Below are 24,534 nucleotides of genomic sequence, written 5' to 3'. Positions count from 1 at the left end.
AGTAACATTTTGTTCAAGGCTGCAAGATAAATTAGTTGTTATTTCTCATGGGCTACAAGGGTTTTTGCAGGGTTGTCTCCCTTACCTGCGCTACTGCATAACCTCAGAAAGGCTGAAGGTCACTGGGGGTAAGGAAGGGAGATGTTCTGGCACTCTTCAGTTGCATGGAGAAATGACGTGACGGTGTCAGAGTCCTACCCCAATAAAATGGTAGCAAACCCTGTGTGGGTCTTGCATTTCTCTGCAGCTCACTTTCCTGACTGGGCTTTAGACCTGAAGACCACGTCAGGTGGGCAATGTGCTTCACTGAACCTCCAGCACAACTTCTGTCCCTTCCTTTTAGTAAGGGCTGTCTCATGGCTCTGCACATCAGCTCAAGAAAATGCCCCATTTAAACTACAGCGATTTAAAATTTGTACATTTCATCAGCCTGATTTTTGGTGATGCTTTAAATGTCTGGATTATATCTAAATTTATCCATATCCATAAGGATTTATTTTCCAGTTGGCAAATTTTTCTTTTTAAGGCTTTCTTGAAAGACCAGACAGATAGATCTTAAACCCTACCACCTTAAAGGACCACAGTTTTCTGGGCTTGTTGGCTAAATATTTTTTCAATACATTTGTTACATGCCTTTGCTTCTTGATGCTTGTCTCCTGACTCCAACCTGTGGCTTGTCTCCTCTCTGTGCTCCCAGGCAGGAGTGCGGTTACCAAATTTTTTTCTTCCTAGTGGAAATTTTGCTTCCTGGGGTTTCACTCACCACTGGCGTATTCAAGCCAAGGGCTTGCTCGAAGCCCCTTCCCTCTGTCGAGGCTTTGCACAGGTGGGAATGCCAGAAACCTCGGTGGCGTGGCTTGCCGGGGTGGGGATGTGCCTCCCACTGCACCCACCCTCGCATCCGCACCTCTGTCACGAGATACCGAAGGAGATACCGAACGCTTTGCACCTCGCAGGTAGGGATCTGACTTCTCTACCAGTCAGGGTTTTACGGTTCAGCACCACGCAGCCGGAAGCCTTGAAGAGGGACCTTGCCCGTGAGCCACGCTGGAAATTTTCAGAGGTTCTTAAAATCGTGAATTTGCTTTCATGATTGTTATTCAGTGAATATTTTGTCTGTGACAAAGTACCGTGTGGCTTAGCATGTTGTGGAAGTTAGCTTCTTTTTTTTTTTTTTTTTTCTTTCTTCTTTTTTGGCTTGGCTGCCTGCCAGCGTTAGTTGTCTGCAGCAACCAACGCAGCCGTGAGCTGTTAAAATGCGTAATTTTGAAACGTTCGGTCGGAGGGGAGCGTTTTGTTCTCCACAGCCCCGATCAAAGCCCGACCTCGGGGCTGTTTAAAATCACGATCGCTTTTGAAAGAGCGTTCAAAATGCAAGGAACATGTCCCTGTCCTCAAACAGCTACCGTGCCTGCGCTTTTATAGCGTCCCACCAGTTCTTCGGTGCAATCCCCTGCAGTGCCCGGCCCTCGTCATGCAGCATCCTCGAGGATTTTGCTCTCTCGTCCCTGGACACATCTGGTGGCAGGCTCACCCTAAGTGTGTGCGTGCCTCGGGTCTGCTGAGCCACGGTGGGGTTGCTCTGACGGTCGGCGTCAGGGTGAGTCACGGCTTATCTGACAGAAAGTGGGAATAACGCTGAGTGTTTTTAAAAGGACAAGAAATGGAGGGTGGTATTTTATTTTATTTTTTTCTGCAGCTGAGGGACATTTGAGGGAGACAGTAGTTTCCCATCTCTCCACCATGACAGTCACCAGATTGCTTCAGTTGGCCTTGACCATTGATTACTAAACATAGAATTTCACATGAAATTACCTCTTTGCCATGGCCTTGTTACTTACTATATTACCCTTTTTTAAAAACAAAAAAAAATACGTTCAGTCGGGCTATGACAATAAAGTCATCATCCTAATCTGATTTAAGCACCAGCTCCTAAGAAGGGTAAAATTAGTATTTACTAGAAGTGAAGACTGTGTCATTTCAACAGTGAGGCTCGCTCTTCGGAAGGTGCAGATAAGGATGCGCACCGTCTCCCCACCCACACTGGGTTTACATATTAATGTAAATGGCCATGGCTGTCAGACTGAACGTCTCTCTGAAAAAGCTGTTTTTGTACTCATCTCCTTCTCGTAACAGGGAGCGAAAGATCTGGCTCCTCCGGGACACCCTGGCCACTGCCACCAGGGCGGGATGCCTGTGGGTCCCACCGCCCTCCCCAAGAGCTGGGCAGACCCTGTGGACCCCTAGGGCTGCAAATTTGTCCCCAGCTCCTGTGACCTTGCCATGCTTCACCATTTTGTAGCCTCTTTTCACTGCAGGGCTCCATGCACGTGATCAAGGACCAACACCAGACCCGCAGAGATGGGTGGGTGTTCATAGGGTGGCTACACGCTGCTGGGTCCAACTCCTGTGCCAAAAATGTTCCTAATTTCATGGTTTTTTTTTTTTTGCACAGAATTGTTCTCAACTCTTCATTTTGCACAACTGATGTATGAATCAAAAACCCTAAACACTTTTTTTCTGGTGCAATGCATGTTGACAGTGGGATTAGCATTTGTAATTGGGTGTAAGCTGGGATAGGGATGGGGGTGATGGTGATTTTATGTTCAGAAACACATTTTATTCTTGACTGAGATGCGAACATCTTCTTAATCTAGGTACAGAGTGTCTGGGGGTGGATTCCATATTGCTGGCTGGGTCTAGAAACTTGTGTGCACTCAGACAAGGCTGTTGTGAAAGGAGAAAGTCTTTGAAAAGCTACTAAGCTGAACAAGGAAAGGGTACTTCCACTGGGATGACCCCGTTGTTCATCAGAAGTCAGTCTGAGGTAAAAGAGAGGTACCGCACTGAGGTCCCTCAGCAAGGTCCACTGAGCAAACAGTGCCAAGGTTTAAATCAAGAGATGAATATCCCCAAGCAGAGACCACGCTTGCTGTCATGCCCGTGTGCAACGTGCAGCAGGGGCTGACCCCCCACAAACCCCCTTTTCAGCCCCGATTCAGCCTTCCCGACCGAGCTGCGTCCCGAGCGTGCACCTCCTCACCCGCTTAAACCAAAGGACCTTGTACAAGGCACGCGACAGCGCTCGCCCTGTGTAGGCAAGGAGGGATGAGGAGTTAGTGGGGAAAAAAGAAGGGAAGAAAAGCAATCCTTGCCAGGAGAAAAAACAGCCGTCCCGCGCCACCTGTGGGCCTGAGACCAGCTGCCATGGCCCTGCTCCGTGAAGACCGAGCGTGGTGGAGGCCAGCTCAGGCTCTTCTCCGCACAGCATCTATCAGCCCTGGGACATCGAGGTGGCGGGGAGCTGGCCTGGGCAGCGGGAGGGCTCCCTGCACTGGGGAGGTGGTGGGACAGGGGCACACGGGGCTGGCTCCATGCCCCGGGATGCCCAGAAAGGGGATGGGCTGATGCGGCGGAGAACATCAGCCCCTGTTGGCTGAGGATTGGATCTGCCCTTGGGTCTGGTCTTGTGTGAGAGGGCCAGCAGGGTGCTGGAAGGAAGCAGGAAGAAGTGCAGGAGAAGGAGGAGACATCCTCCTCTTCCTCCTCTTCCTCCTCCTGAACACATCTGGAGCGTGGAGAGGGCACAGAGGGAGATGGGGGTGCTGGATCCCAAGACACATCTTCTCCAAAATCAGGGATGCTGAAGAAACGGTGATTTATAGCGAGGAGTTGGGAAAAGGGGAAGAGAGCAAAAATATTTCTTAATCCTCAAATGCTATTTTTAGGATTCCTAGAGGTTCAATCTGCAGTTTTCCGTGATCCCTGGAAAGCAGGCGTACTTTCCCATGAACACAAGAAACATCATCTCGGGATTAAGCAGAAACTGTGAGTACGGGATTAAACTCCACTTAGTGAAAGAATTACGTTTTTTTTTTTTTTAATGGGAAACACGGGAACATCTATGCCCCAAACCTCCACCCCAGAGGACAGGCACCCTGTGCCTGCTCACCGGCGCTTGGATGCCCACCTCGCTGCAACATCTCTTCTCTTCACTCTACCAGAGGTGCTGGCGAACCACAATTTCACTGGTTTTGGGGGTGTCGGGCTGGGAGAGGAGCGGCCCGGTGGGCAGAGCAGCTTCCCTGGTGCCACTAGAGGTCACCGTCTCAACGAATTACCCGGCTGGGATGCACGGCAAGGGCGGGAGCCACCGCAGATGCAGCCAGCACAAATCTCCTGCCTTTGAAACAGCTCCGGGAAAGGTTCCCGGGGTTGAAATTGCTGCTTAGTGCAAGCGAGGGGGGGAAAACTCAGAGGTCTGTCCTCTGAGAGCAACGACTTCTTGACTCGCTTTGTGGAGATCTTGATGTACCATCTCGTCATGTGTATAATAATTAAATGTGGTGATAAAATCTCAATCTACCTACCTGGATAGAGATTTTAAAAGCAGTCAGGCAGAAAATGCTTTTTTTTTTTTTTTTTTTTTTTTTTTGAGCTTCTGAAACCCAAGGTGGCTTTTGGAGGACACGGGACCCTGCTGTCCCACCCTATGCTGAATTTTTCAGCAAGCTGAAGGTGCCACGGGCACCTTCGCACCCTCACCGCCACCCGGCAGCAAGGTGAGGGCACAAACAAGGTCTCAGCTCAGGAGCCACCACACTGAAAGCCCCTCGCTGCTTCTCAACCTCTGCCCCTCCTCGTGCAGGAGTTAAAGACCTACGAGAGCTGCTAAATTTGCCCGAGGGAACCAGCCACAATCAGGAGGTAGTTTGTCTTCCCCCCAGGGCTTCCCCAACCTCCTCCGTTTGATGCTTTCACTTGCCCTCAGGTTCAGGCCTCAGCCTCTTTGGGGATGGAGGGCTCTCATTTGCATGCCTCAAATGTTTTTGGGTAGGGTGAAATTCAAAAGTAAGTCCCCACCGTGGTTTTAGCCAGGTTTCGCTTTGAATATCTGGGTTACCTCAAAGCAAAACTGAGAAAAAGCCCTGGGCTAACTCTCATGATCTCAGGCCTTGGACTGTCACGCGTCTTCACTTATTGCTAGAGCGAAATTATTCACAGCCCTTTCACCCAGCTATCGCTCCCATTAGAAACCAGATGAAACACCCTCGATCTCAGCGGTGAAACCGAGAGCAGGATTTGTTTTTAGTGGCTAGCTCCTTATTTAGCTGGCGGAAATGCCGGCGGCGATCACCGCCGACATCGAGCAAACCCACTCTCGCTTTCCACTCCAGCGCCTCCCGCAGCCCTCGCCACGCCGCTTTTCGGGGAGGAGGCAGACATAGCACCCCGTGTAAGGCCGGGGGGTTTGGGGGGTCCTTGTGCTGCAGACCCCTGACTGGTTTCCAGCCGCTCTCATCTGCTGGGACCTGCTGGAGGAGGAGGAGGAGGAGGAGGAAGAAGCCCGGGGCCATGCAGCACGAGGAGATGCATCCAGGAGAGGACACCGCTCTACAGGGACCCTGATGCCCCCTGCCCAACCCACCGCTCTTCCAGGGTCCAGAGGGCTCTTCCGTGTCCCCAGAGCATCACCCTCATGAGCTCTGCAGGCACATCTGAAGGACCTGGGTCTGTACAGGCGGCCGCAGGCACTTCCCCAGCTGCCTGGCACCCCGTTAGCTGTAGGGGCAGGTAGAAGGGGAGCGACTGCTGCTTTAAGGGCACCTGGTCAAGGGCCCTTTCCAAGGCAAGAAGGGATCAGAAGAAAGGGAGGCGGTGATGGGAACCAAGTCCGGCCAGTCACGCTGATTTAGGAACATGTGGGAATGTGGGAATGTTTATTCCAGCGGGGTTGTCTGATGGAGGACTTCTAAGCCGGGAGGCAATGACCAGAAACAGACCTCCCAGCCACACTAATTGGTGGGCTAATGAGCTGCAGGCGCCACTTCCAGGGAGGATGAACCTCGCAGCTGGTAAGATTGTCAGCTAGGGGACCTGGGCAGGGAGAGTGAAAAATAAACTGCAGAGCCCTGCAAACCCATGGGGGTGTGAGGGAGGAAGGAGGAGCAGGAGGAACAGGATGGGGGTAGGTAGAAAAGGGCATAAAAGGGCTGGTCGCGTGTAAAACAAGGCTGGTTGGTGTGCTTGTCTGGCTGAGCCCTGCGCCTGATCACCACAGTCTGTCCTATCTTCTTATAATATTCTCCCATTAAATCTTTATTTAACTCTCTACTTGTGTGCGTACTTGTGGACACAGAGAGCGTGGTGCGTGTGCCTGCACTCGTCACTCTTTACCTCACTGAACGTTACTCATCGAGGGAGTGAACGTCGCTTCCTGGTAGGTAAAAAGGCACCGGTGCAGGTGGATTTATTGTCAGGGATAGTCCTCGTTACACAGGCGTGGGCACGGGCAGAAGGCAGGGGGAAAGGTGCCAAGAGGAGGAAGCCCATGCAGCACCTGAAAGCCCAAGACTCACAACCAGAGAAAATACTGATGACTTTCCCCTTGGCAGGTGGGGAACACGAAGCAGAGAGAGATGAAGGTCCGGAGCCAGAGCCTGTCCGTGTGTCCCTCTTGTCCAGCCGGGTGTGAACACAGCAGTCCCTCTTGCTCCTCAGGGCACTCAAGTGTGCCCTTGCAATCCAGTGTAGGGCTGGTACCCACTGGTTCCCCCTGCCCCGCATGGGGCTGCAGGAGCTGGGAGGCACGTTATTGCCCTCCCTGCACTTGTGGGGAGATCTCCTACAGCGGCTGTGGAGAACCAAGAGGAAAACCTTGATAATAAACGCTGCGAACCACAAGACTGAAGTTATCAAAAGTCAGTGCAGCTTTACTGCATTTCATGCCAATTTAATAAAATCTGCTTTCCATCTACCTCTGGAGGCACGTGACCAGCGTGATTGAAAGCAGGCCAGGAGAAGCCCGAATGAAAAACCCACTGCAGGTATAGGACAAACTCCAGTACGGGGAGGTAGGTGCTGATTAGAGACCATAAACACCTGAAGTGAAATAATGGGGCGAGCCGAGGCGATGGAAAGCGCGTTGCTCTTAGGAACCATACGAGAAGGTGAATTGCAAGCTGATACAAGGCTGCTTCCAGCACCAGATGGCTACGGCAGGGCTGCTTGGCACACAGTGAGGTCTGGGGAGCAATTCTTAAGCCAATGTTCATGCAACGCAAGGGTCTTGATGCATTTCAGCTCTGCATCACTTCTGGCTGCTCCGTTGACAACCAGTGTGGCAAGATCAAAGCCATGAAAAGACAAAAAGATAGCACGGGTTTTCATCCTTGTTATTCAGGCATTAATGGCAATCTGGAATACACATTTCCATCCAGAAAATAGGTACTTTCAAGAAACTTTGAGATGAAAAAATAATTAAAGAAAATAGGTATGGTGAGATGATTTTGGACATCCAAGGGAAAAATTAGTTCCCATAAAGCTTTATCCATTACATGGATACCCAAGCAAACCCAAGAAATACAAGCAATCAGATACATATTCTTATTTAATTTGGTGATTAAATGTTTGGGCTTTACTGATATTATCAGTTGCATGTTGGAAAGGAGCTGCTGGTTAGATACATTACAGCCTCAGGTGACTTTTGATAAGAGTTTACAAACAATGTGGAAAGCATTCAATCAATTAGAGGTGGGTTTTAAGTATCACTGACTTCCCCTTAACAGGGAAGTTAGCTGAGTAAACACCTTAATCAATTGCAAAAATAAATCATCGGAAAGAAACACAAGCTCCTCCTAGAAATCCTCCAACCACCCTAAATTATTTTACTTGCAGAGATGTAAATGGCTTCAGCATTCGGGGCTTCTGTATCTACATTACCCAGGAAAATGAAATAGATGACATTTTGATAGACTGCTTTGAAATACAGAAGTACAGTATGATTGTTTCTTGAATGAAACCATTATATTTGTACAGTGAACCTTGATCTCTTGATTCACCCACCTACACTTCGTGTCTGCAAAGCAGGTGTCTTCATGTGAGAAACAAATTTAAACTGTAGTATTGTCTATGGAGACCCGAACAGGGGAGCTAGGACCTTCCAGAGTTTTGGCTGGAGAAAAAAGTAGGGAAAAGTGAATCAGAGACCGATATTGGTTGCAATCTGGTAGCCTGGTCAGTGAATTTAAAAAGAGTGCAGCTCTGTTTGCTGTTATTTCTGAGATTTGGGACATAATCCTGCTCTGATTTAAGTCAACGGGAGTTTTGCTATTGACTTCAGAGGAACCAGAATCAGGCACTTTGTCTGCTTCAGGCCTGACTGTTTTATTTGGAAATATAACTTTTTAAAACACACACTTTTCTCTTAAAATGCTACAAAGTAGAGCAAGTAATTACATTAGGCTATACCTGAAGCTCCAGAGAATTAATACAAAGGCCGCTTGGCTCTTGCCAACTCTCACTATTACAGTTTTACTAGCACCATATGCAGCACTACCTTACCTGCTTGTTTCACTTAGTGAATTCATTGGGGGCTTTCGTTATTTTTATTTTTTTTTAAGGAGCTTGCAATATACACAAACAAAAGCTCCAGGGAGCGGGGACCAGCTCGGTGGCCCATATGGTGTCCGTATCAAAGAACTCGGAGGTGGAGCAGGTCTGTTTGCTCAGCAACCCCGTCCTTTCTGCAAATGTGTGAGAGTTGGCTCGGAAAAAGTTCTCTTTTGGGTGGTTTGCGTGGCTTGCTGTCAGGCAAGAACCCGTGAAGTGAGATTTACCGTGCTATTTGGAGCATACCAGTGGCCCCAAAGGCAGGGAGCTGGGAGGCTGGGACAGGACTGGCTGTGTCAGCCCTGGGGCTAGGGGAAGGCTGGGGACACTTGTCTGAGGAAAGGGTTCGTGCAGAGGGGAGTTTTTGCTGGAAAAAGCAAATCCTGTGATTCTTGTGCCACTAATCCTGAGGAAGAAGAATGGAATGCAAATTTAGCACCAGCTGCAAATCATACAAAGAAGACTTCACATAAAAAACAAGGTAGGGATTATCCTCCAACAGACAGCTTTGCTAGGGCAGAGTAGAAGTTCCTGCACGTAGTCTGGCTCACTCTGACAGCCAGGAAGTAGAGGTGAGGTCTGAAGAAAAAAAAGGATGAGGGATTTGTCACCACCAGGCTTGAAAATGAGGCAAAGCCTCGCATGCACCACACCACACGGCAGCATGGAGGCAGTCAAAGCCACGAGAGCCCACTTGCCCCTGGAATTTTTGTTTCATCCAGGTGAAAATGCCTTGCGGCCAAGCCAATGATGAATTTGGCTCTGGCTGAGGGCAGGCCAGGAGCTCCTCTAGCCCTGAGGACTGTCAGCCATGATTTGGGCGCTGAGGGGGGTCTGGGAGTCCTGTGGGTGTCAGGAGGAAGCAGTGTGAGCTGGAGCAGGGATTTAGGGAAGAAAGGGGTGGAAAAGGAAGGGAAAGGTGGTAAACTCGAGGGAGGTGCAAGTTATTCCTCAGAAATGGGTTTGGTGTTTTACTAGTGTGTGGATAACTTCTGCCCACTAAAAAAAAAAAAAAAAGATGCACCTTGCTGAAGAGCTCCATTGTTGGAATCAAGCCGAGTTCAGGCTGTCACAAAACTAGGTTTTGTTGTAAGAAGATGGCTTGCATTGGCTGCTCCCAGAGTCAGAGACTAAAAACAAATAGCTTGCCAGGAAAGGATAAAGGTTGGAAATTGAAGGTACAGCTTTCAGCCTCATGTAGATTCTCCTGTGCCTTTGTCCACAACAAGTATATAGGTTTGGGGGGTTTACTGCTCTTCCGCTACCTTGAGATGTTCAATTAGCTTGAGCTGTGAGCATTACAAGGCCCAGCCATGTGGAAGTCAGACAGACACTGGTGGCTTTAGGACACAGACTGGAGAAGGGTGACGGGTTTTGTTGCGAACTCGTCTCTGAACCCCAGCATAACCCAACACACAAACGTGAGCAGGAGCCAGACCGGGACCAGCCCTCAGGAGTGAGGAGCGGGCAGAGCTGCACTCCCTCAGAGGGGATGGACTGACAGGTGTTTTGGGACCTGCTTCTCCCTCACTCTGGGCGAAGGAGCACAGGATCCCAGAAGTGCTGGTGGGACAGGAGTGCTGGAGGTCACCTAGTCCAACCTGCACTCCAGTCACCCTTTGGGCTCCTCCTCACCACACGAAGCAAGGCCGGCTCCTCTCTCACACCGCACCAGGCCCCAGGCCATGGTGGCAGCCCTCAGCTGGACCCCTCCAGTTCTCCTCATCCCCCTTGAACTGGGGTCCCAAAAGAGCACACTGTACTCCAGCTGTGGACATGCCAGTGCCAGGGAAGGGAAAAGTACACGGTGAAAGTACACGGTGCCAGCTCTTTGAGCCTCAGCCTCATCTTGCAGGCCGATCCACGGTGCTCACCACCATGCCACCACCCGCATCCCCACCGCTGGCTGTCAAAGTGGGTCTAAATGTCTGACAGGCTTCTAGGAGAAGCAGGGCAGCTTCAGTTACAGCTGAAGCTTGGGTGTCAAAGCACCACAGCGCTCCCTCCTAAGGATGTGCATACAATTAGCCGTACTTGCTCGGTAAATTCGAGCAGCGCCCGACTTACGTTCTCTTGTTTCTCGAGTTCATGTTACAGCCTAAGACGTACCAAAACACAGTTTTATATGCTAATTTCCTTACAGTAAAACCCTTACTATATGTCGTTCATCGATATCAAGCAGTGTACATGCAAGAAAAGGCTAATATTATGTATATATTACCAATTTTATGGGTTCAAGAATTACAATGTGCTTGCTTTATTTAGGTGGTAAACTTTTTTAATGAGTCTGGAGGGTCCTTTACATAAAAGTAGTGACTCTATCTTGGAATCTCTTTCCATGTTTATTAGAAATGTGTTTTACTTTACCATGAAAAAAGCCAAGGAAACATGCAGCCTTAAAGTCTAATGAAGTAGTTACTCATGCAGTCAAAGTTCATAAATTTTAAATACATTTAATTTATAAATTGAAAACATAGCTTGCGCTGGCTTTTTCAAGATTATTGCTTTCCACAGGGGTCTCAGGATAGTTGCCGAGCCATGCTTGTTGCCTCTTTTCTTTCAAGGCTGAGACTAGATCTTCGCAATTCACACACATTCATTCTGATGCTTTTAGGGAAAAAAAAAAAACAAGGCATTTTCAAAACAGCAGCTCTTTAAAATATTAAAAATTGTAACCCAGCCTGCAGCCTCTTTGTTCTCAACTCAGATAAGGTTCGCTTTTGAGCTGACACTTTAATAGAGAGCTCTTTCTCCTGGTGAGAAACCCTTTGTCCCCCTGGAGACCTCTTTTCCAAGCTAATTGCGGAGCGTGTTCCCTGCAGTGGCAGCCTGAGACTGACTCCAGCCTCACACCAATAAAACCTCGGTACCAGCCTGGGTCATGAGCCCAGCCCCCGGGAAGAGGAAATTTAGGGAAGGGAGGAAACAAAGATACCAGCTCCCCACTTTTGTTCTCTGCCCTCTGCAGTCCTCTGGTTGCTCATCCATCCCTCGTGAGCTACTTTGCAGAAGCTCAGCCATAATCCATCCTGCTTGCTGAGCAGTCTTGGGTACAAAGCATGCCGTGGGGATGCCTGGCACTTGGCAGTCCCCTGCCTACACCAGAGGAGAGCTCCAGCCTTGTACGAGCTGGGGTTTCCACCAGGCATGCCATGGGATGCAGTGCAGCAACGAGGTGAGGCAGCAGCTCACTGGTGGCTGCAGGATGGCTGCTTGGTGTCTGGGAGACCGGAGTGGCAATTACTGGGGCTACGAATAATTTTAGGGGGATGTTACAAAAAACAGAATGTGCCTATGGGAAGGGGAAGTATCAAGCCCACCATAGCTGGAATCACGGGTTTAGTATTTAATTTTAATTCCCTCTGACTGTATTGCTGTAAAATGAAGCTTGGGGGGGGTTCCATAGGAACCTAAGGGTACCCAAACAGGTTAGTTATACCCAAGCCGTTTCAGAAGGTTATTTCTCCCATTTGGCCTCCAGTGATAGGGGGGTCACACCACAACATCCCTCACCCGGGTACTCCAGTGAGTCACCCCCCTGTCAGCTACAAACACTTTTCCAACAGGTGGCTCATGGAGGGGCCGTGTTTGCATCGTTCATCGAGGTCAGTCAATCTCCAGCCGTGAGGACAACTCCAAGGGCTGCTGCAGAAGACATCTGTGAGGTGAGACCACCTGGACACCTGGCACACATCCCCGCTCCGCACCCCCGTGCATCCCCTCTCCTCCATCCCTCGGTCCAAAAGCCCCCACGTAGCTGCAGAGCCAGCAGCACGCGGCAGGCCCAGCCGGCGCAGGGAGCAGGGCTGGTAATTGGAAAGGGGAATTGCAAAGCACCAAAGCTTATCAGCAGACAGCCGGGGAGAGCTTAGCAGCTCTCCTGGGGAGCCCGAGGTCCTGAGCGGGTTTGCAGCCTCTTGCTCGGCGGCACGGTACACACGTGTGCGGCTGCTCCGCTCGGAGCAGCACGGGAGTGGGAAAACAGTGGTTTTGGGGTAGCCTGAGGCACGGCACGCAGCACTAGCTGCTATTTCCTGATGTATCTTTTACTCATTAATGCTATAGTCTAAATATAGCCCCGACAAGCGCTGGCAGACGTGGGTAAACTCAGGACTTCAAAGCCTGGCCCCTTTAGCAGGAGTCATTCAGTCACTGCCCAGGATGGGTCCCACTGGTTCCCAGCCAGCAGTCCCTCCCTCGCTCAGCAATTTATTCAAAATAGTGGGCAAACACAGAAGAGGGAAGGAACACGGCTTCACGGTGGGGATTTTTGCCTATATCCCATCCCAGCTTCTGCAGGAGTTTCACCTGTCCATCCCTCTTCCCAGTTACACAAGGGATGGAAAAGGTGGCCAAGGGAGAAAAATTAAATGCACATTTGCACTTACATGGTGCTGCATGAAGCTTAAAAAGGTTAAAAATAAAAATGTTATGGGTGTTTAAAGGTTTGCTGTCATACTCTACATAAAGGAATATGGTTGTGATCTCTGGCATGTTGAAATACAACGTCACTCAGCTTATTACTTTTTTTTTTTTGATTTCATTTTTTTGTCCATCCATAACAAAATAGGCTTTCCAGTGCAATGAAAGTCCAGGATAGTCTCCAGGACTCCCCAGAGGAGCAGCCTCCCATGTGAGATTGTAATCTCTACCCAGGAACTCCTCAGCTCATCTGCCTCAGTGTGGCTTCCCCAGAGCAAACATGAGACCACACTTCCCTGTGCCTCGAATTCCTGGCTGTCCTTCTATTACAGTACTTGAAGCAGCACAGCATTTTACAGAGACATAAGAGCTTGTACGGGGCACGATACCCTCATCAGAAGTAATCTGCCTTTTAGTGAATGGCCATACCTCCACACTCAGATAATTTGCCCCCAGATAATTTTTTTTTCTCCATAGCTGGAAATATAACACTCCATTTGTTCCCTTAGGAGAACGGTGTGAGAAAAAAAAAAAAAGATATCAGTGAGCAAATATTTGGTGGCAAAGTCAAAGGAATGATGTTCTTTTGAGATAAATTCTCCTTGCTTACAGCTGAGTAGACAGAGATTAAGATATACGAATCCGGGCTCCTTGCCAATTCCCCCCCATCTGCTGTCAAGAACAAATGCTTCGTTATTTGGCTCGGTGCGGTAGCAAAGAGCAGCGGAGAGGGCAGTGGGCCATGGCCATGCCCTCTCGTTGGTGTTTCCCCACCCACAGGAGCTGCTTTTTCCTGAAACTTCCAGCCCTAATGCTCCGTGTTAGTGACAGAGAGAGGGCCAGGGCTGGCTTGCCAGCAGCGGTGCATAATGAGAGCACCATTCAGGGAAGAACATGTGGATAGAAGAGAAATGAAGGAAGACGGATACGTGAGGCTTGTGAAAAACAAAGGTGGGTGTGGGAAATCAAGAGAGAAAGAAGAACAGAGATTTCTGGTGTCCCTGGGAGATCAAGGCATGTACTATCAAGAGATACAGGCTTAGGGATTACTGGGGGCTGTGAGCAATTGGAAGACTTGGTAGGTCCTGGAGCTATGTTACAATGTCACCAAAACCCTGTGAAAAAATATGAAAAATTACAAAAAGAGCAAGCCCATGAACCACATACCCTTACAACAGCAGCAGGGGTCTCTGTCAGGAGGAGCAATGTCAGGAGGATGGTGCCCAGCAGACTGACCTGGATTTCTGCATGGCACTGGTGCATCTGCAGCTGGAGTTCGGCATCCTTTGGTGGGACCCCACTTCAAGGGGGATGTGGAAAACCGGAGGGGTCCAGCTGAGGGCTGCTGCCATGGTCTGGGGCATGGAGCACAGATGAGGTGTGAGAGAGGGGGAAGGAGCTGGGCTCGGTCCATGTGGTGAAGAGGAGCCCAAAGGTTGATCAAACAGATTAGCAGCTGCTTGAGGGGCGGTTACAAAGATGACAGAGCCACGATCTTCTTGGTGGTGCCACAGGATGTAACAAGGGGCAACAGCCACACATGGTGGGTGGGGGGATTCAGGCTGTATATTGGGAAAACCTTCTCCACCTGGTGCCCCAGAGAGGTGACAGAGGCTCCTTCCTTGGAGGTCCTTGGCTAAAGTCCCAGTGGGGTTGTTCAGCGTGGAGAAGAGAAGGCTCCGGGGAGACCTTATAGCGGCCTTCCAGTGCCTAAAGGGGGCTGCAGGAAAGCTGGGGAGGGACTCTGTGTCAGGGAGTGGGGTGATAGGAGAAGGGGCAAGGGCTTTGAACTAAAAGAGGGGAGATTTACGTTAGCTATAAGGAAGAAGTTCTTCACTGTAAGGATGGTGAGGCCCTGGCACACATTGCCCAGAGAAGCTGTGGATGCCCCATCCCTGGAGGTGTTCAAGGCCAGGCTGGATGGGGCTTTGGGCAGCCTGGTCTGGTGGGAGGTGTCCCTGCCCATGGCAGGGGGCTGGAACTGGGTGGTCTTTAAGGGCCCTTCCAACCCAAACCATCCAGTTTTTCTGTGATTAGTGGTAGTCCTGCTTTGAGTGGGGTCATCGCCAGGGTCCCATCCAAACAACATTTCTGTGATTCTATAATCTTATTTCTGTCCATAAAACTTAACAATTTACATACTGGCCTACTTTGCTAGCACAGATGAAATCTGAGAGAAGCCACATAAAATCAACGCAACGGCAGCCACCAGCACAAGATACAGACAGGACTTGCTGCAATCCAAATAAATCACACAACTCAGAGCAATGAATGCATGGGCTGTGTATTCAGCCGCATGCATTTTTCATTCATCCAGATCACACAAATGTAAAGATGTCCTTTACTGAGTCTTTCCCACCATATCAGAGTTGCTGAGGCACTAGCGGACTCATCTGTGGATTGTCTGTAATCGCTTCCAGATTCCCAATTCTTGGCAGGCCGAGCTACCAGGGATTGCTCTTTTGGTTTGCAAAGCTCTCGGAGCACACAATGTGCTCCAGTCACAAATACAGCACTAACGGGCACTGTGGTCCATGTGAACCCGTGGACTGGGTGCACTGTCAGCCTATCAGACTACCCTTCTGCACTCACTCATCTACATGAAGAGGGAACAGTATAAATACTCATCCATGATGAAAAAGCATTCTCAAACGTACCATATAGTATCCATATATATCCAGTTTTGGTATCTCCGAATACAGCACGGCAGGTGCCAGCATTGTATAACATCAGAAGAGTAACCACTCTTTCCACACTTAAATTTTCTACTATTTTAATTCTATTTTTAATTCAAGTATTCTGCACATTACAAAGCCACACTAGTAAGAGACTGCTTAATCTGAAAAAAAAAAAAAAAAAAAGAAGAAGCTGATTTGTGAGAAACTTGACCCTGGCAGATTTGGGGTTGTGTTACCTTCTTCATGGTGGCATTGCACTGTATTTCTTCATGTTGAAATCTAAAACTGGAAAACAAAAATGCCTCATCCTGAGCAGTCCAAAGTAAGCTTTACTTACCCGCCACGTGGGAGTGTTTACAGAAGATTTTCATTGTAAGAATCCTGAGATTTGCCTCGTTAGCAAACTAACACATCAAGTGAGATTCTTTTCTCGACAGCCTCTATTTTCTGCTCCTACACGTCTGCATGGTGATCGTGTGAAAGCAATGTACTGCGATTTCCAGAGAAAAGGTCACTGAGAACACCTTTAACTTTTCGCCAAAACTTTCTGAACATTTGTGTCTCTTCTCTATGTAAATTACACGCTCTGATATTTTCACATCTGATCAACCTTCCTCCCACCGGTCTTAAACCAAAGCAGCAATTTTGTGTTTATCTGTAATCCACATAACCTTACTAGTTTTGGTGGGTATGGAAGATATAAATCAGGATGTAATTTGAAATTTCCAGATTCCTCTGAATTGTGGTGTATTTGTTACAAACAATTACAGAGATGATAACTCCCCTGGCTGATGTTTTACATAAATTTTTGTCATCCTAATCCCACTGATTGTTATTTTAATTAAGTTTTAAAGTAACCTCCATTTTGTTACTGATTGGGACATATTGATAAAGGTATTACATGCATGTGAAGCAATGCCTGCGCCAAGTTCTGAAAGGAGATCTTACACAAAAGCCAATAGGAAGACCACCCACTCCTGGTGCTCTCCTTCCCCTGAGTCATCTCAGCGCTCCCGGCAAACCGCTTTGCAAAGGGCAACGGCGGCACCTATGAAAGAGGTTTGATTGCAAACGAGGGCAAATAACATTATTAAAACCGTTTGTGGGTGGGAGCTGACAAAACTACATATTGCAGAATCCCTACAGCCTACCCATTATAAAATTGCACCTCGTGATTTTTTTCATCATTCAAATTTCGGTACTCAGATGCCCTTTAGAATGTAAAAGAACTTTGTCGGAGCAGTTGCAATGGTTTTACTTGCTTTTCTCCCTCGTTTGAGAAAACAAAGAGCTTCTTGCAAAGGATCTTAATCTTTTCATTAGCACAGGTCGTGTTTGTATTTATCGATATTGCAAATCCCGTTCCATTTACAATCACACACCATTGCTGTGAAGACAAAGGAGTTTGCATGAAACTACAACACCAGATGTGTAATCTTATATGGTTTTTAAATTTGGACCATTTTGATATTCTCAGAGTTAAAAAAAAAAAAAAAAAAAAAGTACTCTGTTTTGTGCTGTCTTCCCTCTCCACCCCTCTTTCTTCCTCTTCTGTCTTCCACAGGCTTGCCCGATCCCTTGCTTCCTCTTTCCGACCTTTTAGTAGTTTAATGAAGAACGCATCTCCCTAGTGTGCCCATAAGAGCGTCATGTGGGCCAGTATTAAAGCTTTACTCGTATTGCCTGCCTGCAAAAATGAAGCCACCTTTTGCACTATCTTTTTTTATCAGCAGGTCATTAAAGACCTTTTGCGGCCAAAGTGGTCTCTTCCCCGTTCTCGCTGTGAGTCTCCTGCATCGGGGCAGTTTTTCATCGGATCTTCAGCGCCTCTTTTAGGAACCGGCAGTCCTCCAGGGTCCCTTTTCCCATTAAAATTCCTTTCCACAAGACTGCATTTACCAATTCTTTGAGTGGGTTGAAGTCTTCTGTTTTAAGTTCATTATGCCATTGCTTCCACTCCAGTCTCTCCTGAAGCTCGAGAGCTGTGCTGATTTGTGATCACTTCCACCCAGGTCGCCCTCCTTTCAGGCAGTTTTCCCACCTTAGCCAGCAGCAAAGCTAAAGCAGGCAGGTACAGCCTCCTGCCACTGGGCAGGCACTGAAACAAAAAGCCACTCTTTAACCCCAGGACTTCAGGAACAGGCTGCATGGAGCAGTTACCCCCCAGACACATATTTCTGACCGAATTTCTGATGCTGTCAGACGTATCCTGCAGGAGGTGATGTGCATCACTTCCCCAAGCCGCGGAGTGCAAGGCTGCTGCGCGCCGGCATCTGGTTCAGGGAATCAGCTCACTGCAGCTGAAGCGATGGGCTTGCGGCTCTGCAGTGAGCTCCAAGCAGAAAACTCCCATAGGAGCTGGAAGCCAGCTCAAACGCTTCAGCTCTGAGCTGTCCCTTGTTCCTGTAAGCTGTAGGATGTAACTGACTGGAAACAGACTTGTTTGTGAACTTCAAGGCTGCACTGACGTCCCTGTCCGGGGACTCTTTCCCCAGTTACCAGCAGTCAAACGTTCAGATGTGGTTACCAATTTTACTTGGTTCTGATCTTGGATGCTGAACTTCTCTCTCAAGTCAAGGGAAGTGGAACCAGCCAAGGCTGAAAGTCACACGTTTTCTTAAGAAAGGGCAACAACAATAAAAAAAAAAAAAATCAAGGCATACAAATTCTGAAATGCAGAATTTAGAAAAACAGGATTTTTTTTTCCTGGATTTCTCCTAGAAACAGAGACCGTATGTCTCTGTTAGGGTGAAGGCTGAGAAAATTATCTTTTAGTTTTACCGTCATCTTACATGGTATTTAAAACATGGCAATATAAAATTGACCATTATTTTCACTTCAAGCCAGAAAGCTCTTTTACTGCTTTTATTTCGAAGTGTAAAGTTTAAAGCAGCAAAGTAAAGCTCTTTCAAGTGTCGGATTCCACCAGAATTAGGGGGTTAGGCGCACCGAATTGCCGCTGCCATTTAACACGCATTCTGCTTCTTGCCGCTCTCTGTCCTGTTTTTGCTTTTCTCCGGCTATTTATTGCCTCCTTTCCTTTCCCCACTTTCTATTTGAGGCTGCCAAGGGGAGAGCAAAGTCCGACCCCCGCAATGAAAGGCTTCACCTGCGGAGCCTGCTGAGAGTGAAATTGATAAAGTGCAGCACCAGCCCAGGCAATTTCACTCACAGCGGGCACTTGGAGGTGAAGCACTGCCATAAAATGGAGCAAGGTTACTCGCTTGCCACCTTCCAGCACAAATCACCAGCTGATACCTCCTTCTTTCGCAATCTTTTCACCCATTTCCTGCCAGGCCCTGGTTGTTCTGACCCCAGAGCAAGAGGCACGAACCAGCAACATGCCATAGCCCTCTGCAGGCCACCTCCCAACGTCATCCTGGGGAGGACGCCCGCGGTCCTACGGCCTCTCTGGGTGCCACAAGAGTGCCGCAGAGCACTTTGATGGGATAAGGATGACTTGTGGCTATTTCTGTAGCATCTGATGACGGTGTCAGCCTGGTGCCCAGTGTAATTTAGGACAACCTACATATCATTTTAGCTGGTGGCTCCCAAAGTGCTATTTCAGCACAGCTCAGGTCCCAAGGGGTAGGTAGGGACAACACAACATGCTCAGGCATCACTTTGCCAAATCCCACTTCCTCTGCTGCTTGAAAATCCAGCGTATTAGAGAACGACTTTTCACCAGTTTGGGATTTTTTTTATTTTGATGGGAATATTTCTCACAATCAGGGTCTATGAGCTTGACTGGCACTGGGGTTGAGACTTTTCCCTCAGACTGGTTAGTGTAAGTAGTCACGAGAGAAACGTGGCAATGCAGAGAAGGGAAACTGCACTCTGACATCTCCTCCTGTTTCCAATACTGAGAGCAGAGGATGAAAATTAAAAGCTCCATATTTAAAATAAATAATCAGATTTTTTTTTCAAACAATTCATATCCGACACCAAAGTATTTTGAAATCGAGGAAGGCTTAATCCTTTATGGTAAACAGTCACGGTTGAAATTAGATCACATTGATAAGGCAGGATAAAAAACTAACACGAGTTAAGTTTTCTCATACTTCAGAGCACAAAATTCCAGAAGTGAAGGGACTCCTGAGAAACTCCCTTTCTAAGCAGCACTTCCTGTGGAGCTTGATTGGAGACTGAAGACTGGACAGTGTCAGACATCTGGTAGAGCAATCCCTATAGTACTAGCTGGGGGAATTTTTATTTCTACGAGCCAAGAAATACCCATTTACAAAATTCAAGGACTGAAATTAAGAACTAAGAAGCACAATGCACACTCAATATATCTGAATGCTTCGCTCCTAATTTGGCACATAATTCCCAATTTAAATCCAGGGAAAAATTGAAGTCTCAAAAGTATTTAACTGCCTCAATTCCTTCACAGATCTTGTCTAGATTTCCACCAGCCACATCCCAAATTGGCTCTACAGCTTTTACAGCATTGTTCCAGAAGGCTCCCCATAATCTGAATTTCATAAACGTGATTTGTTTTACAATGGCACAAAATTCACCATCAGGAGCTAGACTTGGGTAAATCTTTGTCCATGAATGCAGATTTCTGCATGAGTTGCCACAGGATATTGGGCAAGAATACTTGAGAAATTTGACCACAGATTAACTGGTAGTAACCAAATGGTGCCAGTTGTCTGTGTGTTTCCACTTACAGAATAGAATCAGTTTAATATAGATTATTAATATATATATATTCCAGCTTTTTTTTTTTCAAAACTCTAGTTTAACTCTTATCTAAGATCCAAGAAAAGACTGTTCAGGACAAAATATAGATAGATAGATAGATAGATAGATAGATAGATAGATAGATAGATAGATTCTTCTTTGGCCAGTTCATAGATACCCTCTGGACAGAACTAAACTTCCTCTACTGACTGATTTAAATCTACTCCAGGATGCATCTAGCATAGGTCAGTACCCAGATTAGCTTGATCTGAAAGCTCTCAAAAAACAGTGACCACCAAGAGTGACACTTAAGCTTGGAACTACAGTGAAGCTACTAATTACTAACCATGCTGACAGCTGAACTAGTAACCAGCTTAATTGATTTGGGGGTCATAGAGCTATGAAAAAAAGAAAAAAAAAAGAAAAAAGAAAAAAAAAGAAAAAAAAAGAAAGCACTCCCCTTTGTTTCATCCACAAACATATTCCACTTTTTCCTAATATAAAGGTTTGTTTCTTTCTAAGTCCTGTAATTGGTACTAATGATAACAACAATCGCATTATTACGCCCCGAGGGCTGAGCAGACTAATTGGTGCGGCCTGAACCAGGCCTGCTCCAAACATGGCAGACGTGGGCCAGGCAGGCAGCAACCCTCCCACGCTTTCTCTTGTGCTGGTTTAAAATTCACCAGGGACCCCACAGAAACCTTACCTATAGCAACTGCTGAAAACGGTCATAAATTCAGCTGCTCCCAAGGCCATTACTGCTTGGTCTGTGCTAGCCGGTGCCACGTGCCCCCTCTTCCTCCTAGAGGAGCCTGTTTTATGTTTGCTGTGAGGCATTGCCACATCTCCCTTGGCACACTTCCCTCTCTGAAGGCTCTGCTCTACTGCCTAGGCTAAGGGGTAAATTTAAGCCCGATTTAGCCTTATATACACTGTGACAGCTGTATAATCTTTTCAGCATTTTCTTTGTAGATTTAGTATTAGTCTTCACCTGACAGATCTCTTTTTATGTCATTCAGCCATTCCCTTTTAATTTGGTGAGTCAGCTATCAGACTTCTTGCACGTTTCTAGCACCACCTGAAATAGTGTGAAAAAGCACATAGGTCTCTTGGTAGCGTACCAAAAGCCTGAATGGAATTGTGTTAAATGTTAACGTGAGGCCGTTCATAAAGTGACGGGAGGTACTGAAGCTAGTTCCTGAGAAAAGATTAAAAAAAAAAAAAAAAAAAAAGCAACCAACAGATGTGCAAGTAATAAAACCAAGTAAGCACAGCGATGGCACAACCAGCTAAGTTTCTGCGTGCTGTGTGGTTAGTCCGAATACTGCACCGACTGTTTACTTAGGAGGTGAATTGGCTTCTGTTCAAGAGGATAGGCTCTTCCTGGAACAGCTGCCATGCTTTGACCTGGAGGGGAAGCACACGTCACATGCCACCGTGCCCCACGGTGTATTTGCAGGTTGCAGCACAGCTGCTGCAATGATCCTGAGCCGCATCTACCCACAGGAGAACTGTGCCTCGGCAAAGAGGGCACAAAGCCAGCAGGACCTCTGCCCTGGCACCTTGCTGGCATTGCTGCCATCCATCACCACGGGCTGAGGGAAGCTCACGCCATGCCTCCGCTCCCACCAGTCCCACAGGTAACATGGTCAATGACATGTCCCTGTTGCCAAGGAAGTTTTAGATCTACAGAAGGAGGAAGGCACTCGATGTGCTCACCTTCCCCTTCAGCTGTAATCCTGTTCTGCTGTCATCCTACTGAGGAGGCACACAGCACCCTCCATTGTTAGGATCAGAGCTCTCTAAAAACTGGCCTCCAGTCATTTGCAGAAGTACCTTATGTTCAGCAGTACTGCATTGCTCAGATCTCCTCAAGGCAAGGTAGCATCAGCCTTCACAAACCATAATCCCTTACCTGTTTTATCTCCAAGAAGTGCTCAGGCAGAGTTAATATACCTGCTGGGAGCAGGGGGTAAATTGTTACCAGTGGTCATTATAGAATCACAGAATCATTAATGTTGGAAAAGACCTCCAAGCTCATCTGGTCCAACCATCACCCTACTACCAATATCTCCCACTAAACCATGTCCCCAAGCACCACGTCCAACCTCTCCTTGAACACCCCCAGTGACGGTGACGCCACCACCTCCCTGGGCAACCCGTCCCAGTGCCTGACTGCGCTTTCTGAGAAGAAATGTCTCCTCATTTCCAACCTGAACCTCCCCTGGTGCAACTTGAGGCCATTCCCTCTAGTCCTATCACTAGTTACATGTGAGAAGAGGCTGACCCCCAGCTCCCCACACCTTCCTTTCAGGTAGTTGCAGAGAGCAATAAGGTCTCCCCTGAGCCTCCTCTTCTCCAGACCAAACACCCCCAGTTCCCTCAGCCGCTCCCCATAGGACTTGTGCTCCAGGCCCTTCACCAGCTTTGTAGCCCTTCTCTGGACACGTTCCAGGGTCTCGATGTCCTTCTTGTAGTGAGGGGCCCAAAGCTGAACACAGTACTCGAGGTGCGGCCTCACCAGAGCAAAGTACAAGGGTACGATCACCTGCCTCGTCCTGCTCATCTGGAAAAATTTTAATCAGTTTCTGCCTCTACCTGATGAGGACCTCCTCATGCATACCTCTCAGTTCTAGAAAAAGACCAAACTACCAGTCTAAGGGTATATATATAAAATACTTATCAGCATGGTATTTTTCCCCAAAATGAAATTCATCATGAAGTTACTAGAGCAGATTCTTTCAAGAGAAAAATAAATAAATAAATAAATAGAGCATTCATTTACAACACACTTTCTACATTTCATGTATTTCTATATAGGAGAACTCATCTGCAGGAAGGTAGATTTGGGTTTCTGCTGCAAATTCTGCTGTTTGCCTATGCTGTATTAAGAAGTATTTAAAAAAAAAAAAAAGTTAAAACGATTATTAGCACTAAAATGTATGTTACTTCCAGTTAGTGCCCTAAACACTATGCAGGAGAGTAATCCTTAACTGTGTGCTTGCACTCTCCACAGCAAGTAATATTTATCTGTTCCACACAAAGTGGAATAGCCTCCCTACAGCTTGGCATCTAAGGCACCACTGTGAGAAAAGCAGGTTTCAGTACCCCCAAGCAAAGGAAGAAACATAATGGGAGAATGTATAAGCCACTAACATGTAGCATATAAAGGCCTTTTAAAAGTTTGTTTCCAAAATTATCAACTACACTATAGTAGTTGTGAATCCCTGAATAGAGGCAATTCTCCCAGCCCAGACATTAGCAGCAAAAGTTGAGAACAACCACAACAATAACAAAACGTATTCTGAAGAGTTTCTGATAAAAAAGGGATAATATTTTTCAGTGAGTGACACATTTTCCCAGCAGTTTGTGACAACTCTGCATGCTTTTCTTTGTATTTTCTTATCACAAGAAATTCTCAGTAAAAAAGCCACAGGCTGTTCTTTTGCTTTAGCTTCTGTTGATTCACTGATCTCTGAAACAGTCGTGTTTCCGGTGTCTTGCATAATCTTGGAATTTCTGCTGATAAAACCTGTGATACTTGTTCTTCTGGTACTAAAAACACACCCAATGCTTTGTTTCCTATGGCTGTGAAACCTGCAGCAAGGGAATCCAAGAAGTGAAATTCTCAACCAAATTCCCACCGGAGTTGTCATTAAATTAGATAAAGGTAGGTTTCACCCAGGCCAATATTGGATCTCACTGACCATGGCCATTCCTGGGTTATAATCCATGGTTATAGCTGCTCCAAAAAAGCCACTGTAGTGAATGAATTATGCAGCCCGCAAACTGTTTTTACATGTCACCTTTGAGCCAGAAAATAGGGAGCATCACAGAATACAGCATCATACACACCGAAATGTTCTTGGGACAGAGTGGCAGGCAGAGCACCTGCTAAAATTCCTCTGAATCAGCAGGTTTTGCAGTCCCGAAGGCAGAGTAAGACGAGGGATTTATACAGATCACAAAGCACACCATGACTCCTACCCATCGTGTAGCTTTTGGAGTGTTCTCAAGGAAGATGAGGATTAAATGGGCAAAGGCTTTTAAATATTCTCTCATGCAAAGGAATGGAATTAGGCCCACAAAAGTAATTTGCTTGGAATATTAACCTGGGAAATGGGAGATATGTTTGAACTCCCTTGTGGCAGAAAAGAAACTGAACCCGGGTCATTTACAACCTGATTACCCTAACCATGAGTAATTTTAAATAAAAAGAGCGAACTGGGATTTCTTCTCCAGCTGTGCTTGTCACAAGCCTTGATCTTATAATTGTGCTCTTAGGATATCTACGGGATGAGACAAGTAGGAATTAGACTTTGGAATAAGAAAGACAGATGAACAACTTAAATTT

General features: G+C 47.2%; 2 long non-coding RNA genes across 2 annotated transcripts; both read left to right on the top strand.

Annotated features, from left to right (window-relative positions):
• Positions 1 to 2,518: 2,518 nt before the first annotated feature.
• LOC308187724 lies at positions 2,519 to 13,972 on the top strand. The gene is made up of 3 exons (XR_013944881.1): positions 2,519 to 3,654; positions 3,729 to 3,828; positions 11,958 to 13,972. It is a non-coding gene; the product is annotated as an uncharacterized lncRNA (long non-coding RNA).
• On the top strand, positions 5,182 to 8,463 carry LOC308187723. The gene is made up of 3 exons (XR_013944880.1): positions 5,182 to 5,968; positions 6,140 to 6,220; positions 6,396 to 8,463. It is a non-coding gene; the product is annotated as an uncharacterized lncRNA (long non-coding RNA).
• Positions 13,973 to 24,534: the final 10,562 nt, after the last annotated feature.

The sequence above is a fragment of the Anser brachyrhynchus genome (genome assembly GCF_964034855.1).
Source record: "Anser brachyrhynchus genome assembly, chromosome: 1".
In the NCBI taxonomy this organism is placed as follows: domain Eukaryota; kingdom Metazoa; phylum Chordata; class Aves; order Anseriformes; family Anatidae; genus Anser; species Anser brachyrhynchus.
Note: the sequence above shows the minus strand (reverse complement) of the source record. Positions and strands in the feature narration are given on the sequence as shown.